Here is a 19773-nt window from a genome sequence, read left to right as displayed (position 1 = left end):
CTGATCCTTTGATTGTAGGAATGAGTGGTATATATGTGCTAATAAATTAGGACAAAACGTAGGAAATTTAGGAAAAAACTGAACATCTCAGCAGTAATAACATGCTGATTGTGATGTCATGAAGATGACTTGAATTTCCACCAATCAGAGATCAGCATGTTTCAGGTCACCCAGATAGAACAGTCCATGAAACATGAGTCACGGCCACTGTGAGGTCATAATGCTGATTAGAATTTCCACCAGTCAGAAAACAGAACCGCCCAGAAGAACCACCCAGGAGGTATGAGTCATCGCCACTGTGAGGTCATAATGCTGACCAATCACAGAGCAGCCACACCCAGATTTTCCACCAATCAGAGAGCAGCCACACCCAGATCTTCCACCAATCAGAGATCAGCAGTGGGTATAAATAGCCGCTACCACCTGCCCGGCTTAGCCTTGCACTGGTTGGGTCTCTCTTTTTTTTCCTCTCTCTTGGTCTCTCTCTCTCTCTCTCTCTTCTCTCTCTCTTCTCTCTCTCTTCTCTCTCTCTCTTCTCTCTCTCTTCTCTCTCTCTCTCTCTCTCTCTTCTCTCTCTCCTCTCTCTCTCCTCTCTCTCTCTTCTCTCTCTCTCTTCTCTCTCTCTCTTCTCTCTCTCTTCTCTCTCTCTCTCTCTCTTTCTCTCTCTCTTCTCTCTCTCTTCTCTCTTCTCTCTCTCTTCTCTCTCTCTTCTCTCTTCTCTCTCTCTTCTCTCTCTCTCTCTCTCTCTCTTTCTCTCTCTCTCTCTCTCCGGCCCTCTTAAGGGCTACCCCAAATGTGTAAAAGATAGAAACCAATATTTGTGTTGTTTGTCCGTTTTATGAGCCTTTGATTAACCCCTTCCCACTCTTTGCCATATATATATATATATATATATATATATATATATATATATATATATATATACATAGTATGTGCAGGTGGGCCTTAAAGGGAATTTCCAGGACAAACATATTGATGGCCTATCCCCTGGTTATCTCATTAATATCAGATTTGTGGGGGTCCGGCACGTGTCACCTCCACTAATCAGCTGTTTGCAGCTTCGGTCGAGATCAGATGTAAACATTGTTGAGGAGCTGAACATCACAGCTCTGGTCACTGTGTAGTGGCCGCTCCCTGGTGCTGCAGATCAGCTCCTATTACATGAATATTAGCTGATCTGCAGGACCCACAGTACAGTGAATGGAGCGGTGATGTTCAATCTTCACACTATTTACACTTGAGCGCTGCAATCAGCTGATGGGTAGAGCCGGTGCCGCGTGTCGGAGCCCCACCGATCTGATATTGATAACCCATCCCCAGGATAAATCATCATTATTATACTACTGGAAACTCCATTAATGGATTGTCTGGGATTAATAACTCGAGCCCCTTCTTTAAGAAAAAACAGTCCCTAACTGGTCACAGGATGAATGTGGGATTTCAGGTCACCCATTTACTGCAATGTAGCTGGCAATGCCACCCAGCGGATCTAAGCAAGTCCCGGGGCCACAACAATATACAGCCAGTGCCCGAGTATAGGATGGAAGATTAAAAAAAATCTTCAAAAATGTATTTTGTATGAGGCATACATCAAAAATACATGCAATGCTTTTCCTGACAACACTGAGTTTTATAATGTGGAAAAAATCGTTTAAATAAACACTGTGTGAACATAACCCTAACTGGATTGTGACTGTGTATATACATATATAAGCTGCCCCTCCCCCACCATGTGAGCATTCTCAGCGCGTACTGACCAATGCTGTCCACCAGGTGGCAACAGCAGGAAATTACAGCGATGAGACAAACACTGCATGACAGCCCCGCCCCAATCTGTCCTATATCAGACACGCCCCCTACCAACGCCCCGCCTCCGCTGCCATGACAACCGAATTATTTAATGGCAGAAAGAGAGACCTTATATGAGCAGAGAAGTAGCGGCCGGAGCGCGGGGTCCGCACAGGTGAGCGCCCCCATAACACAGTGTATGTACTGCACGTCAGCTCTATGGCAGACTGTCACCTGTGCTGGATCCAGTACGTGTTATTTATATCTGTACAGAGACACAGAGGACGCAGCGGGGCCCTGTCGCCAGATATATATATATATGTGTGTGTGTATATACAGTATATATGTGTATGTATATGCTGTATTACTGTATATATGTGTGTGTGTGGGGATATACAGTATATATATGTGTATGTATATGCTGTATTACTGTATATATGCGTGTATATATGTACTAGCTATTGAACCCGTTCTACGCCCGGGTGGCGAGCATTTTTATTGGTATATGGTCTCCCATCCTGGTATTTGTGCTGCCCCCATCCTATTGTGGTATGCATGGTCCCTCCACCCCCCAATCCTGGTATACATGGCACACCTCATTCCCCAATCATGGTATGTATGGTCCCCTCACCCCCCAACCCTGGTATGCATGACACACCTCACCCCCCAATCATGGTATGTATGGTCCCCTCACCCCCCAATCCTAGTATGCATGGCACACCTCATTCCCCAGTCCTGGTATGCATGGTCCCCTCACCTCCCAATCCTGGTATACATGGCACCCCTCACCCCCCAATCCTGGTATGCATGGCACCCCTCACCCCCAATCCTGGTATGCATGGCACCCCTCATTCCCCAATCCTGGTATGCATGGCACCCCTCATTCCCCAATCCTGGTATGCATGGCACCCCTCATTCCCCAATCCTGGTATACATGGCACCCATCACCCCCCAATCCTGGTATGCATGGTCCCCTCACCCCCCAATCCTGGTATACATGGCACCCCTCATTCTCCAATCCTGGTATGCATGGCACCCCTCACCCCCAATCCTGGTATACATGGCACCCCTCATCCCCCAATCCTGGTATACATGGTCCCCTCACCCCTCAATTCTGGTATACATGGCATCCCTCATTCCCCAATCCTGGTATACATGGCACCCCTCACCCCCTAATTCTGGTATGCATGGTCCCCTCACCCCCCAATCCTGGTATGTATGGTCCCCTCACCCCCCAATTCTGGTATACATGGCATCCCTCATTCCCCAATCCTGGTATGCATGGTCACCTCACCTCCCAATCCTGGTATACATGGCACCCCTCACCCCCCAATCCTGGTATGCATGGCACCCCTCACCCCCAATCCTGGTATACTTGGCACCCCTCATTCCCCAATCCTGGTATGCATGGCACCCCTCACCCCCAATCCTGGTATGCATGGCACCCCTCATTCCCCAATCCTGGTATGCATGGCACCCCTCATTCCCCAATCCTGGTATGCATGGCACCCCTCATCCCCAATCCTGGTATGCATGGTCCCCCCCCCAATTCTGGTATACATGGCACCCCTCAGCCCCAATCCTGGTATGCATGGTCCCCTCACCCCCCAATTCTGGTATACATGGTACCCCTCACCCCCAATCCTGGTATGCATGGTACCCCCTCATCCCTATTCTGGTATCTATGGTACCCCCTCACATCCCCAATCCTGGTATGCATGGTACCCCTCATCCCTATCCTGATATGCATGGCACCCCTCACCCCCAATCCTGTTATGCATGGCACCCCTCATTCCCCAATCCTGGTATACATGGCACCCATCACCCCCCAATCCTGGTATGCATGGTCCCCTCACCCCCCAATCCTGGTATACATGGCACCCCTCATTCTCCAATCCTGGTATGCATGGCACCCCTCACCCCCAATCCTGGTATACATGGCACCCCTCATCCCCCAATCCTGGTATACATGGTCCCCTCACCCCTCAATTCTGGTATACATGGCATCCCTCATTCCCCAATCCTGGTATACATGGCACCCCTCACCCCCTAATTCTGGTATGCATGGTCCCCTCACCCCCCAATCCTGGTATGTATGGTCCCCTCACCCCCCAATTCTGGTATACATGGCATCCCTCATTCCCCAATCCTGGTATGCATGGTCACCTCACCTCCCAATCCTGGTATACATGGCACCCCTCACCCCCCAATCCTGGTATGCATGACACCCCTCACCCCCAATCCTGGTATACTTGGCACCCCTCATTCCCCAATCCTGGTATGCATGGCACCCCTCACCCCCAATCCTGGTATGCATGGCACCCCTCATTCCCCAATCCTGGTATGCATGGCACCCCTCATTCCCCAATCCTGGTATGCATGGCACCCCTCATCCCCAATCCTGGTATGCATGGTCCCCCCCCCAATTCTGGTATACATGGCACCCCTCAGCCCCAATCCTGGTATGCATGGTCCCCTCACCCCCCAATTCTGGTATACATGGTACCCCTCACCCCCAATCCTGGTATGCATGGTACCCCCTCATCCCTATTCTGGTATCTATGGTACCCCCTCACATCCCCAATCCTGGTATGCATGGTACCCCTCATCCCTATCCTGATATGCATGGCACCCCTCACCCCCAATCCTGTTATGCATGGCACCCCTCACCCCCAATCCTGTTATGCATGGTCCCCTCACCCCCAATCCTGTTATGCATGGTCCCCTTACCCCCCAATCCTGGTATGCATGGCACCCCTCACCCCCCAATCCTGGTATGGATAGTCCCCTCACCCGCCAATCCTGGTATGTATGGTCCTCTCACCCCCCAATCCTGGTATGTATGGCACCCCTCACCCCCCAATCCTGGTATGTATGGCACCCCTCACCCCCCAATCCTGGTATGTATGGCACCCCTCATCCCTATCATGCTACACACACATACAAGAAAATAAACACTTATACTCACCTTTCTTCCCTGTGCTCCAGCGCTGTTTCCCGTTCTGCTGGAGGCCGGGGGAGGAGTGCGGCGCCGAAGTACGCGTGTGCTCATACCACGCTGTCCGGCTCCATTTTGCTGAAGACACATTGCAAATGTGTCTTCAGTAAAATGGCGCCGGATAGCGCTATGCGCATGTGCCGATTTCAATGCCTCCCTCTTCCCCCGGACTCTGGACCGAACAGAGGCGCCGCGGTAGCGCTCATCCCGGTCAGGTAAGTATGTAAGTATGGCGCCAGAGATCGCGGTATGTGTTCAGTGTATACGCATACCTCGATCTCCAGCACCATACACTCCTCTTACCTGTAACGGCTCCATGCGTTCTTCAGTCTGGAGCCAGACTGTGCAGGCGTGTCGCACTAGCGCAGACTATAAAGGCTTCAGACAGAAGGACGCTTGTAGCGTTATACTATAGATACTCTATATGTATGTATATATATATATATGTATACTGTATATGTGTATATGCATACTGTATGTATATATATATGTATACTGTATATGGGTGTGTATATATGTATACTGTATATGGGTGTGTATATGTATACTGTATATGGGTGTGTATATATGTATACTGTATGTGTGTGTATATATATGTATACTGTATATGTGTGTGTATATCTATACTGTGTATATATGTATACTGTATATGGGTGTGTATATATGTATACTGTATATAGGTGTATATATATGTATACTGTAGATGTGTGTATATGTATACTGTATATGGGTGTATATATGTATGCTGTATGTGTGTGTATATATATATGTACAGTGGTGGCCAAAAGTATTGGCACCCCTGCAATTCTGTCAGATAATACTCAGTTTCTTCCTGAAAATGATTGCAATCACAAATTCTTTGGTCTTATTATCTTCATTTAATTTGCTTGCAAGGAAAAACACAAAAGAGAATGAAGCAAAAATAAAATCATTGATCATTTCACACAAAACTCCAAAAATGGGCCGGACAAAAGTATTGGCACCCTCAGCCTAATACTTGGTTGCACAACCTTTAGCCAAAATAACTGCGAACAACCGCTTCCGGTAACCATCAATGAGTTTCTTACAATGCTCTGCTGGAATTGTAGACCATTCTTCTTTGGCAAACTTGTAGTGAGCTGGCCGTCTCTGGCTGTTCTGTGATAATTGATATAGAGCCTGTTACAGAAGTGATTACACAGGATGATGTTGCCACCTTGTGGCCAGAGGTTGCACCTGCGCAGGGTGTGATGACAGAGAAAAAGACTGAGCCTCCTGTGTCCCGCCCTAGAGAGTCACGTGACCAAAGTGGGAAGCAGGAAAAAGCGCGCGCAGAGTCTGCTGTGGTCTGTGAAAAGAGCCAGGACGGTGTGCAGGCCCTCGTGTGTGGCGCAGGAGAGACTCTCAACGTGATTTCTTCTATCTGACACCATATCCTCGGAGCCTTCCCCAGCTCCTGCACTGCTGAAGGATTCAGCTGTTACACTCCCTGCTACTGGAGTGTGGACTACATAAGGGGACCCACCAGAGCTTCTATCCGGATCAGAGAGACTGTAAGCGGGACCTCTGGCGAGAGGCCGAAGTATCCCTTCCTTTGTTTCCGCGAATTCTGCTGTTCCTGTTTTTTCTCCGGCTGGGACGCCTTCCTGCAAAGACAGACAGGCCTGCGACGGGGGACACATCCTTCTGGAGTAAAGGACTGGTAACGTGTGAGTAGGGACAGTGAGGGTCAGCTTATCAGTACACGTTATTACTGTGCATATTTACGGTTGTCATTTATTGTTTTTTTTTCTTTGCTGTGTTAAAAATGTATGCGAGTAAAGATACGGTTGTCAAGATAGAGTCTGTGTGTGGGGATCTTGCTGGGCCAGATCATAGATACCAATGCGCGGCCTTGCCCGCGGTCACTTCAAACTGCTCCAGGTCCCTGATATTTGAAGGGAGCCTTCTCCAAACTGCCATTTTGCGATCTCTCCACAGGTGTTCTATGGGATTCAGGTCTGGACTCATTGCTGGCCACCTTAGAAGTCTCCAGTGCTTTCTCTAAAACCATTTTATAGTGCTTTTGGAAGTGTGTTTTGGGTCATTGTCCTGCTGGAAGACCCATGACCTCTGAGGGAAACCCAGCTTCCTCACACTGGGCCCTACATTATGCTGCAAAATTTGTTGGTAGTCTTCAGACTTCATAATGCCATGCACACGGTCAAGCAGTCCAGTGCCAGAGGCAGCAAAGCAACCCCAAAACATCAGGGAACCTCCGCCATGTTTGACTGTAGGGACCGTGTTCTTTTCTTTGAATGCCTCTTTTTTTTTCCTGTACACTCTATGTTGATGCTTTTTCCCAAAAAGCTCTACTTTTGTCTCATCTGACCAGAGAACATTCTTCCAAAACGTTTTAGGCTTTCTCAGGTAAGTTTTGGCAAACTCCAGCCTGGCTTTTTTATGTCTCGGGGTAAGAAGTGGGGTCTTCCTGGGTATCCTACCATACAGTCCCTTTTCATTCAGACGCCAACGGATAGTATGGGTTGACACTGCTGTACCCTCGGACTGCAGGGCAGCTTGAACTTGTTTGGATGTTAGTCGAGGTTCTTTATCCACCATCCGCACAATCTTGCGTTGAAATCTCTCGTCAATTTTTTTTTCCGTCCACATCTAGGGAGGTTAGCCACAGTGCCATGGGCTTTACACTTCTTGATGACACTGCGCACGGAAGACACAGGAACATTCAGGTCTTTGGAGATGGACTTGTAGCCTTGAGATTGCTCATGCTTCCTCACAATTTGGTTTCTCAAGTCCTCAGACAGTTCTTTGGTCTTCTTTCTTTTCTCCATGCTCAATGTGGTACACACAAGGATACAGGACAGAGGCTGAGTCAACTTTAATCCATGTTAACTGGCTGCAAGTGTGATTTAGTTATTGCCAACACCTGTTAGGTGCCACAGGTAAGTTACATGTGCTGTTAATTACACGAATTAGAGAAGCATCACATGATTTTTCAAAGGGTGCCAATACTTTTGTCCACCCCCTTTTTTAGATTTGGTGTGGAATTATATCCAATCTGGCTTTAGGACAATTCTTTTTGTGTTTTTTTCATTGAAGACAAATTAAATGAAGAGAATAATACCAAAGAATTTATGATTGCAATCATTTTCAGGAAGAAACTGAGCATTATCTGACAGAATTGCAGGGGTGCCAATACTTTTGGCCAGCACTGTATACTGTATATGGGCGTGTGTATATATATATGTATACTGGTATGTGTGTGTATATGTGTGTATATATGTGTATATATGTATACTGTATATGTGTGTATATATATGTATACTGTATATGTGTGTATATATGTATACTGTATATGGGTGTGTATATATATATATATATATATACAGTATATGGGTGTGTATATATATATATATACTGTATACTGGGTGTGTATATATGTATACTGTATAAGTGTGTATATATATGTATACTGTATATGGGTGTATATATATGTATACTGGTATATGTGTGTATATATGTATACTGTATATGGGTGTATATATGCATACTGTATATGTGTGTATATATGTATACTGTATATGTGTGTATATATATGTATACTGTATATGGGTGTGTATATATGTATACTGTATATGGGTGTGTATATATGTATACTGTATATGTGTGTATATATATGTATACTGTATATGGGTGTGTATATATGTATACTGTATATGGGTGTGTATATATGTATACTGTATATGTGTGTATATATATGTATACTGTATATGGGTGTGTATATGTATACTGTATATGTGTGTATATATATGTATACTGTATATGGGTGTGTATATATGTATACTGTATATGTGTGTATATGTATACTGTATATGGGTGGATATATACAGTACAGACCAAAAGTTTGGACACACCTTCTCATTTAAAGATTTTTCTGTATTTTCATGACTATGAAAATTGTACATTCACACTGAAGGCATCAAAACTATGAATTAACACATGTGGAATTATATACTTAACAAATAAGTGTGAAACAACTGAAAATATGTCTTATATTCTAGGTTCTTCAGAGTAGCCACCTTTTGCTTTGATGACTGCTTTGCACACTCTTGGCATTCTCTTGATGAGCTTCTAGAGGTAGTCACCGGAAATGGTCTTCACTTCACAGGTGTGCCCTGTCAGGTTTAATATGATAAAGTGCTTTATTCTTTGTCGGGTCCAGGGGTCCTGTAGAATGTGAATCCCTGAGGAACAGCGTATCCTTGGCTTGTGCCAAGACAGAAGAAAAGTTGCTGAACACTTGGTACCCCAACGTGATCAATCTATTTGCCAATCAAGATGCCCTGCAGTTGATTAATGCGGACAAATTGGATTCCTTTTATAACTGCGTCTCGACTAGCGGGGTGCCTCAAGGGTCTGTCTTGGGCCCTATATTATTTAATATACTTATTAATGATCTAGTGGAAGGGTTGCATAGTAAAATAGCAATATTTGCAGATGATACTAAACTTTGTAACGTAGTTAATACAGATGAGGATAGGGCACAGCTACAGGAGGATTTAGATAAATTGGGGAGTTGGGCCAAAAAATGGCAAATGGGGTTCAATGCCGATAAATGTAAGGTCATGCACATGGGAAAGAAAAACAGCAGTCACCCATACATATTAAATGGGAAACCGTTGGGGAAATCTGACATGGAGAAGGACCTGGGCGTCTTGGTTAACAGCAAATTAAATTGGAGTGCCCAGTGTCAGGCAGCAGCTGCGAAGGCAAATAGAGTCATGGCATGCATCAGAAGAGGAATAGGGGCATATGATGAGAACATTGTTCTTCCTCTGTATAAAGCGCTGGTAAGGCCGCACTTAGAATATTGTGCACAGTTCTGGGCTCCGGTACTCAGGAAAGACATATTGGAGCTAGAGAGGGTACAAAGGAGGGCGACTAAGGTAATAAAGGGAATGGAGGGACTAGAATACCCAGAGAGGTTGTCCAAATTAGGCCTATTTACGTTGGAAAAGAGAAGGCTTAGGGGAGACCTCATAAACATGTATAAATACATCAGGGGGCTGTACAGAGATCTCTCCCATGACCTGTTTATACCAAGGATGGTGACAAAGACGAGGGGGCACACTATGCGTCTGGAGGAAAGGAGGTTCCTGCACCAGCATAGAAGGGGATTCTTTACGGTCAGAGCTGTGAGACTCTGGAATTCTCTGGGAGAGGAAGTGGTGATGTCCAACTCACTTAATGAGTTCAAGAGAGGACTGGACGCCTTTCTTGAGAACAATAAAATTACATCTTATGCTTAGTGATAGTTAATTAATCCAGGGATTTAATCTGACTGCCAGATTGGAGTCGGGAAGTGAATTTTTCCTCAATGATGTAAATTGGCCTATACCGCATGGTTTTTTTTTGCCTTCCCCTGGATCAACGCTGCGGAATAGCTGCAGTGCACAAGAAATAGGCTGAACTGGATGGACGCTTGTCTTTTTTCGGCCTTTTAAACTATGTAACTATGTAACACTTATGTCCAAGCAGGTAAAGGCGGCTGCAAGATCCGTGATATATAAGGATTCATGTTCATTATTGTATCTCTGGATCAGACATAGACTCAGAGTGATACAACTAAATAGACCCTATAGGGGTAAAGTTGGCATATCCGGGGGGAAATATATCCCAGATTTGCCAAACTGAGCCAACTCATGAAACACATGGGTACATAGGAGAAGAAAGAGTTAATTGGCGTAAAAAATATAAATTTTTATTCCATCAAGTTAAAAAACGTACATAGTAAAAAGAGAAATGACATAATACGGATAGTATAAAGACACTAATTAGATTACCAATGTAGCAAGATATGTTACAAAGTATACATATATGGTCACGCATATGGTCACAGTGGGACATGAGCAATATAGATAATATAGCATAAGGTTAGTATATCAAGACAATCCAATGAGTGTAATAATATATCAAAAAGTAATCCAGAAGTATTCCATAGTCATTGGATTTACACTTGCCATATGCATCAGGTATCCATCTAAATAATGCTCCTGCCCACAAATAATCAGATACATGTCACATAAAACATTTTTTAAGGTAGTCTCTTACCACAAAGAGTGCCAAAAAGGAGGGTAAAGTGCATAAAGGAGCGCACAGTGGCAGAGTGGTATTCCCATCTCATATATTTATGGCACTTCCACAGTCTGAGGACGCACATTCGGCTGAAGTATATTGCTGCGCAGGGACATGCCGGGTCCCTGAGCTGCAATGCATGCCGCCAGCCAATCAAAGGCCAGTAGCTGATGTCGGCGTGCCAGTCACGAGCGACGCATGGAAGTGACGTCATGCGCTGCCCTTGCCGGCACACTGAAATCAGCTACAGAAGAAGACGCCGCATGTCGTGGGAGCGCAGGAAGGTAAGAAGAATCATTTATTTTTGTTTATTTAATGTATTAGAAAAGAACGACAGAACATTATACCAGGAAAGGGCCAAGGATGGGGAGCATTAGACAAGGAAGGGGCTCAGGGTGGGGAGAATTAGACAAGGAAGGGGCCCAGGATGGGGAGCATTATATAAAGAAGGGGCCCAGGATGGGGAACATTATACAAGGAAAGGGCCCAGGATAGGGAGCATTATACCAGAATGGGGGTCATTATACCATGACATGGGCCAGGATGAAGGACATTACACCAGGAAGGGCACAAGGATGGAGGTCATTATACCAGAATGGGGCCTAGGATGGGGGACAGGATACCAGGATGGAGGACATTGTTATAGGATGGGGGACATTGTACCAGGATTGGGGACATTGTTACAGGAAGGGGCCAGGATGGGGGACATTATTACAGTAAGAGGCCCAGGACCAAGGACATTATACCAGGAAGGAGCCCAGGATTGGGACGTTATTGCTGAAAGGGGCTCAGGATGGGGGGTATTATACACAGAAGGTGGATATTATAACAGGAAGAGGCCCAGGATCGGGGATATTATAACAGGAAGGGGCGCAGGATGGGGAACATTATACCAGGAAGGGGCCTAGAATGAGAGACATTATTATAGGATGGGGCTACAATGGGAAACATCCAAGGCAGGGACGAACACGCGCATCATTATCGGATCTAGAATGCTACAAGGGCCCATACATCTGACCAACATGCTGGTGGGGGCCCAGGTCCAAATTTTGCACATCTGCAGGAACATGGCATATGGCTTAACAGTATGTCATATGTTGGGAAGGGGTTAAGCTACAGCACATTACATAGCCTCTTGCAGCTATATCAATGGAAAAATTAAAAAATGTATGGCTTTTTGAAGAAGGGAAGGAAAAAATGCAAAACAAAAAATTATCCGGTCCTGAAGGGATTAAGGAGTTCCCACCCACAGTAAATGTTGTCACTCAGCTTAAAATCTTCACTTGCTTATTAGCAGAAGCTAAGGTTTCATTAGGATCTCCGAGGCTAAAGTTACATGCGGCTCCAGCTTACATGTAAAGGGGATGGTATCAAGGAGTCTCGCCAAACTTTCCCTACAAATGTCCAACAATTCAGAATTCATATCCATTGATAATTTATCTTCTAAAATGATAGCATTTTTTTTCTATCCTTTTCATTTTATGTGTAATTAACTTTTTGCTCTCCTCCTTTAAGCAATGGGAGGAACGACTGATAAGGATCCAGGAAACCATTGATGAATGGCTGAAGGTGCCGACCCAGTGGCTTTAATCTTCTCTTCTGAGGACATCATGCAGCAAATGCCTGAAGAAGGACGCTTATTCCAGACTGTGGACAGAAACTGGAGAGAGATCATGAAACATTGCGTTAAAGACCCGAAGGTAAATGGATGCTTCATGGTGGACTGATACAAGAAAGCACGGTCATCTTGCATCCAGGATTGATGTTTTCCAAGAGTCCGTGTCCTGATGCTTCCATCACAAGGATCCCGGGTTATGGGGCTCCGCACTGCCTGGACTCCAGCCTCCCGCATCTTCTATTTTCTATCCAAATAGGTTCTAATTTTTCTTTTAATATAAACTATTGGCACAATAGTCAATGAATGTGACCTTTTTTCAGTCTCTATAACTATATAATGGAATCTTACTTATGGGCTATCTACTTTGTTTTAGGTCTTAAGCGCCACTTCTCTGACCGGACTTCTGGAGAAACTTCAGGACAGCAATGTGCTTCTGGATAAAATCATGAAAGGGCTGAATGCCTATCTGGAGAAGAAGAGGCTTTTTTCCCACCGTATAGTCCTTTCACTTGTTGCAATGATTGTATATATTCCTTAAATATTTTTTTTTCTTATTTAAACGCATTGAAATCATTTTTGTAATTGGATTTCATTAATAATTTTGCACTGTTTGCCTTCTATTGGCTCTGTGTTGCGCTGGCTATTGGACTTATTTTTAATCTGTCTTTTTTCAGCTCCTCTTAGCCGATTTATGACCACAGATCACATCAAAGCTGAATGTGCAGGAAACAAAAAGCCTAACGGTGCAACATTTTTAATGAAACTGAATTGTCGCAAATACTCGCAATTAAATGGGTATTCCCATCTCCAAGATCCTATCCCAATATGTAGTAGGCGTAGTAATAATAATAATATTAGCAAATACCTCCAATTAGAAGTGTAGTATAGTTCTTCTGATTCACTATGTCGCTTTCCCCATGTGCAAGGCATTGCAGTAGCTTCGGTATCCATGGTTACGACCACTCATATAGTGACAGTTATTTGCTAGTGGTCGTAACCTAAGCTACTGCAATGCCCTGCACATGGGGTAAGCGACAAAACAAATCAGAAGAACTATACTAAACTTCTAATTGGAGGTATTTGCTAATATTATTATTATTACGCATACTACATATTGGGGTAGAATCCTGGAGATGGGAATACACATTTCAGTTAAATAAAAAAAAGTTCCCAAAGCTGGATAGCCCCTTTAAGCTAACCATACGCATGACATATGAGATACCCGTGGTCTGAATGGTTATTTGGCTATTTCTCCTGACTCCCACCTATTCTGCTGATTTAATGGGGAGAGAGGAGAAAGTCGGTACTGGACACCTCCGGCAGCGGGTTATCTCCCCTGAGAACCAAAAGACCGGGTATTGAAATCCCATCTGCCCTATCCTTCTGGCCCTGACATCCTCTATCGGGGGAGAGTCAGGAGACCCCCATACACATCAGTGGGTAGGCCGGTCCTGCTGCAATCGTCAGGTTTAAACTATTTTAATCCAATGTGTATGGGGACTGAATCTTTACTTTAAAGCTTTGCTTTTCTATTTTCTCACATAGACACTAATACAAATGGCGCCTGACCCAATACTTTAATGACATCTTTATCATATTGTGCATTTTCGCTTTAGCTTTTTCTTCCTGTCCAACGATGAAATGCTAGAAATTCTCTCTGAGACTAAAGACCCTCTGCGGGTCCAACCACATCTAAAGAAGGGCTTTGAAGGCATCGCAAAGCTGGAGTTCCTTCCTAACCTGGACATCAAAGCCATGTACAGCACCGAGGGGGAACGCGTAGAGCTCATCCAGACCATCTCCACCTCCGAGGCTCGGGGGGCCGTGGAGAAGTGGCTCATCCAAGGGGAAGATGTCATGTTAAGGAGCGTGCATGATGTTATTGCTCGGTTACGAATGGTACGGATCTACCTACAGACCAAAAGCATTAATTGGAACTAATCTAGTCTATATATATAATCGTCTTATCCCGTCTGTCTGTCTGTCTGTGTGTCTGTCTGTCCAGGAAATCCCGCGTCGCTCATTGGTCCGGCAGCGGCCAATCAGCGCCGGGGGATTTCTAAAAAAAGATGGCGGCCGTTAGCGGCTCATCTGCGGGACGGAGCTGAGCGGCGATGCAGCCGGGAGATGACCGGCGCAAGGCGCTCATCTCCCGGCCGGCAACAGCAGAAGGAACCCGACCGACGGACCCATCTGCGGGATGGAGATGCAGCCGGTAGCAGCGGAAGGACCGCCGGCGTCGCTGACCTCCATGCGGAAGGGAGGACCGGGGAGCGGCGCTGCGGGTCGGGATACTTCTGCTGTGAGCGCCCGCTATGTCCCGGGTTCTCGCAGCGGAAGTAGCCGCACAGGCAGCGCCGCTCCCCGGTCCTCACCAAGACGATTCGATGATTGATCGCGGTCTTCGGACCCGACCAATCACTGATCTTAGCGCAAAACTTAAACACCGCTGTGCTGATTGGTCGCCGACGCTGCCCGCGACCAATCACCGATCTTGGCTCCACATTTAAACACCGCTGTGGTGATTGGTCGCGGCCGATATTTAAATTTGGCGCCAAAATCGGTGATTGGTCGCGGCCGATATTTCAATTTGGCGCCCAAATCGGTGATTGGTCGCGGTCAGCGTCCGCGACCAATCAGCACAATAGTGTTTAACTTTGGCGCCAAGATCAGTCATTGGTCGCGGGCCAAGACAGCGACCAATCACCGATTTGTGCGGCACTTTTAAATAGCGTCCGTGACCAATTGGATGTCAGCGCCACTCCTCGGTCCTCCCTTCACACCCTAGCCGCATGGATGTCAGCGCCGCTCCCCGGTCCTCCCTTCACACCCTAACCGCATGGATGTCAGCGGCGCTGCCTGTGCGGATACTTCCGCTCCGAAAACCCGGGACATGAGCGGGCGCTCGCAGCAGAAGTATCTGGACTCGCAGCGCCGCTCCCCGGTCCTCCCTTCACACCCTAGCCGCTGATGTCCCCACAGTATCCGCATGGTCTTACAAAGGTCCGGACATTTGTGTTAAAAATCGCTGATTGGTCGCGGGCGCTGCCCGCGACCAATCACCGATTTGGGCGCCAAATTTAAATATCAGCCGCGACCAATCAGCACAGCGGTGTTTAAATGTGGAGCCAAGATCGGTGATTGGTCGCGGCCGATATTTAAATTTGGCGCCCAAATCGGTCATTGGTCGCGGGCAGCGCCAGCGACCAATCAGCGATTTTTAACACAAATGTCCGGACCTTTGTAACACCATGCGGATACTGTGGGGACATCAGCGGCTAGGGTGTGAAGGGAGGACCGGGGAGCGGCGCTGCGGGTCGGGATACTTCTGCTCCGAGCGCCCGCTCATGTCCCGGGTTCTCGGAGCGGAAGTATCCGCACAGGCAGCGCCGCTGACATCCATGCGGCTAGGGTGTGAAGGGAGGAACGGGGAGCGGCGCTGACATCCAATTGGTCGCGGACGCTATTTAAAAGTGCCGCACAAATCGGTGATTGGTCGCGGTCTTGGCCCACAACCAATCACGGATCTTGCCGCAAAAGTTAAACACTACGGTGCTGATTGGTCGCGGCCGCTGACAGCGACCAATCACCGATTTGGGCGCCACATTCAAATATCGGCCGCGACCAATCACCGATCTTGGCTCCACATTTAAACACCGCTGTGCGGATTGGTCGCGGACGCTATTTAAATGTGGCACCAAAATCGGTGATTGGTCGCGCCCAGCGTCGGCGACCAATCAGCACAGCGGTGTTTAAATGTGGAGCCAAGATCGGTGATTGGTCGCGGCCGATATTTGAATGTGGCGCCCAAATCGGTGATTGGTCGCTGTCAGCGTCCGCGACCAATTAGCACCGTAGTGTTTAACTTTGGCCGCAAGATCAGTGATTGGTTGCGGGCCAAGTCGGCGACCAATCACCGATTTGTGCGGCACATTTAAATAGCGGCTGCGACCAATTGGATGTCAGCGCCGCTCCCCGGTGCTCCCTTCACGCCCTAGCCGCATGGATGTCAGCGCCGCTGCCTGTGCGGATACTTCCGCTCCGAGAACCCGGGACATGAGCGGGCGCTCGCAGCAGAAGTATCCCGACCCGCAGCGCCGCTCCCCGGTCCTCCCTTCACACCCTAGCCGCTGATGTCCCCACAGTATCCGCATGGTGTTACAAAGGTCCGGACATTTGTGTTAAAAATCGCTGATTGGTCGCTGACGCTGCCGCCGACCAATCACCGATTTAGGCGCCAAATTTAAATATCGGCCGCGACCAATCACCGATCTTGGCTCAACATTTAAACACCGCTGTACTGATTGGTCGCGGACGCTATTTAAATGTGCCTCCAAAATTGGTGATTGGTCGCGCACAGCGTCGGCGACCAATCAGCACAGCGGTGTTTGAATTTGCCGCCAAGATCGGTGATTGGTCGCGGCCAGCGCCAGCGACCAATCAGCGATTTTTAACACAGATGTCCTGACCTTTGTAACACCATGCGGATACTGTGGGGACATCAGTGGCTAGGGTGTGAAGGGAGGACCGGGGAGCGGCGCTGCGAGTCCGGATACTTCTGCTGCGAGCGCCCGCTCATGTCCCGGGTTCTTGCAGCGGAACTATCCGCACAGGCAGCGGCGCTGACATCCATGCGGCTAGGGTGTGAAGGGAGGACCGGGGAGCGGCGCTGACATCCAATTGGTCGCGGCCGCTATTTAAATTTAAATGTGGCGCCAAAATCGGTGATTGGTTGCGCCCAGCGTCGGCGACCAATCAGCACAGCGGTGTTTAAATGTGGAGCCAAGATCGGTGATTGGTCGCGGCCGATATTTAAAATTGGCGCCCAAATCGGTGATTGGTCGCGGGCAGCGCCAGCGACCAATCAGCGATTTTGAACACAAATGTCCGGACCTTTGTAACACCCTGCGGATACTGTGGGGACATCAGCGGCTAGGGTGTGAAGGGAGGACCGGGGAGCGGCGCTGCGGGTCAGGATACTTCTGCTCCGAGCGCCCGCTCATGTCCCGGGTTCTCGCAGCGGAAGTAGCCGCACAGGCAGGGGCGCTCCCCTGTCCTCTCTAATACGATTCCGCTCCCCGCTCCTCACCAATACGATTCGCTGATTGGTCGCGCTCTCCACACCCGACCAATCAGTGATCTTGGCGCTAAAGTTAAACACCGCTCTGCTGATTGGTCGCGTCCGCTGCCCGCAACCAATCACCGATTTGGGCGCCACATTTAAATAGCGGCCGCGACCATTCACCGATCTTGCCGCCACATTTAAACACTGCTGTGCTGATTGGACGCGGACGCCGGACGCGTCCAATCAACGAGATTGGCGCCAAATTTAAGCAACGCTCTGCTGATTGATCGCGGTCGCTGGCCGAGATCAATCAGCAGTATTGGCGCAAAATTTAAACAACGCTCTGCTGATTGGTCGCGGTTATCGGCCATGACCAGTCAGCAGTATTGGCGCCAAATTTAAACCTCACTCTGCTGATTGGTCGCAACCACCGGCCGCGACCAATCTGCGTTTTTGGTGCCAAATTTAAACAACGCTCTGCTGATTGGTCACGGTCGCCGGCCGAGACCAATCAGCAGCATTGGGGCCAAATGTAAACCCCGCTGTGCTGATTGGTCGCGGTCGCCGGCAAAGACTCATCAGCGATTTTGGTGCCAAATTTAAACACCGCACTGCTGATTAGTCGCGGCCGCCAGCCGCGACCAATCAGCGAGATTGGCGCCAAATTTAAACGCCGCTCTGCTGATTGGTCGCGGCCGCCATCCGCGACCAATCAGCGAGATTGGCGCCAAATTTAAACAACGCTCTGCTGATTGTTCGCTGTCGCCGGCCTCGACCAATCAGCGATTTTGGCGCCAAATTTAAAGAATGCTCTGCTGTTTGGTCGCGGCCGGCGACCAATCTGTGATTTTGGCGCCGAATTTAAACCCCGCTCTGCATCGCTCTGCTGATTGGTCGCGGTCGGCGGCCATGACCAGTCAGCAGTATTGGCGCCAAATTTAAACACCGTTCGGCTGATTGGTCGCGACTAATCAGCGATTTTGGTGCCAAATTTAAACACGCTCTCCAGTCCTCACTAACACGGTTCGCTGATTGGTCGCGGCCGCCGCCCGCGACCAATCATCGATATAGCCGCCAAATTTAAACACCGCTTTGCTGATTGGTCGCGGTTGCCGAACGCGACCAATCAGCGATTTTGGCGCCAAATTTAAACACAGCTCTGCTGATTGCACCCGGTCGGCCGCATACCTATTCTAGAATACCCGATGCATTAGAATCGGGCCACCATCTAGTTCTTTTATATTTGTATAAGATTATTTGGCGGCAGTGAATGATTTGTGGATGATGTATCTCTTGCAATAGAGCCAGGTAGCAGATCTTCTACCTGCAATCGGTAGAAATGAATTTGCTAGATAATACTAGTAAGGTTGTCCCTCTCTTAAATGCTTCTGTCAACGTAATTTAACTTTGTTTTTTAAAAGGCATACCCTGCGACTGCAAGAAAAGACTGGGTGAGGGAATGGCCGGGACAGGTCGTGCTCTGTGTGTCTCATGTTCTGGACAAGTGAAGTGCATGAAGCTATCGGCAGTGGCCCGGAGGTACGGCATAAGCTCCTTTACTGATCAAGGTTGCTTCACTATAAACAGTCATGGCCGGAAGTGTTGGCACCCTTGAAGTTGTTCCAGAAAATGAAGTATTTTTCCATAAAAAATTGCATGTGTATTTTCTGTTATACACATGTTTATTTCCTTTGTATGTATTGGAACAACACAAAAAAAGGCAAATTGGATATAATTTCACACAAAACCCCATAAATGGGTCGGACAAAATTGTTGGCATCTTTCCAAAATTGTGGGTAAACAATTTTGTTTCAAGCATGTGATGCTCGTTCAAAGTCACCTGTGGCAAGTAAAAGGTGCGGGCAATATGAAAATCACACCTGAAACCTGATACAAAGGGGAAAAGTTGACTCAGTCTTTGCGTTGTTACGTGCCACACTAAGCAGGGAGAACAGAAAGAGGAGAAGAGAACTGTCTGAGGACTTGAGAACCAAAATTGTTGACTAATATCTTCTTTTTGTGTTGTTCCAATATACACAAATGAAATAAACATGTGAACAACAAAACGTGTAATTGTAATAATTTTCTGGGAGAAATACATATATATACATTCATAGACAGACTTCATGAGTTCTCCTGCTAATAGACTGTCATACCCAGAGACGCAGCTTATAGGAGTTTCCAGGGGGG

The 19773-nt window shown here is 47.3% G+C and overlaps 1 long non-coding RNA gene across 1 annotated transcript; it reads left to right on the top strand.

The window, feature by feature from the left end:
- Positions 1 to 1878: 1878 nt before the first annotated feature.
- LOC141235830 (uncharacterized) lies at positions 1879 to 12598 on the top strand. Its single transcript, XR_012301562.1, has 3 exons — positions 1879 to 1963; positions 8827 to 8933; positions 12416 to 12598. It is a non-coding gene; the product is annotated as an uncharacterized lncRNA (long non-coding RNA).
- Positions 12599 to 19773: the final 7175 nt, after the last annotated feature.

Source organism: Phyllobates terribilis, unplaced genomic scaffold (genome assembly GCF_046119375.1).
Source record: "Phyllobates terribilis strain yellow unplaced genomic scaffold, ASM4611937v1 Scaffold_686__1_contigs__length_820107, whole genome shotgun sequence".
NCBI classification, from domain to species: domain Eukaryota; kingdom Metazoa; phylum Chordata; class Amphibia; order Anura; family Dendrobatidae; genus Phyllobates; species Phyllobates terribilis.
This window is presented reverse-complemented; position numbering and strand designations above follow the sequence as displayed.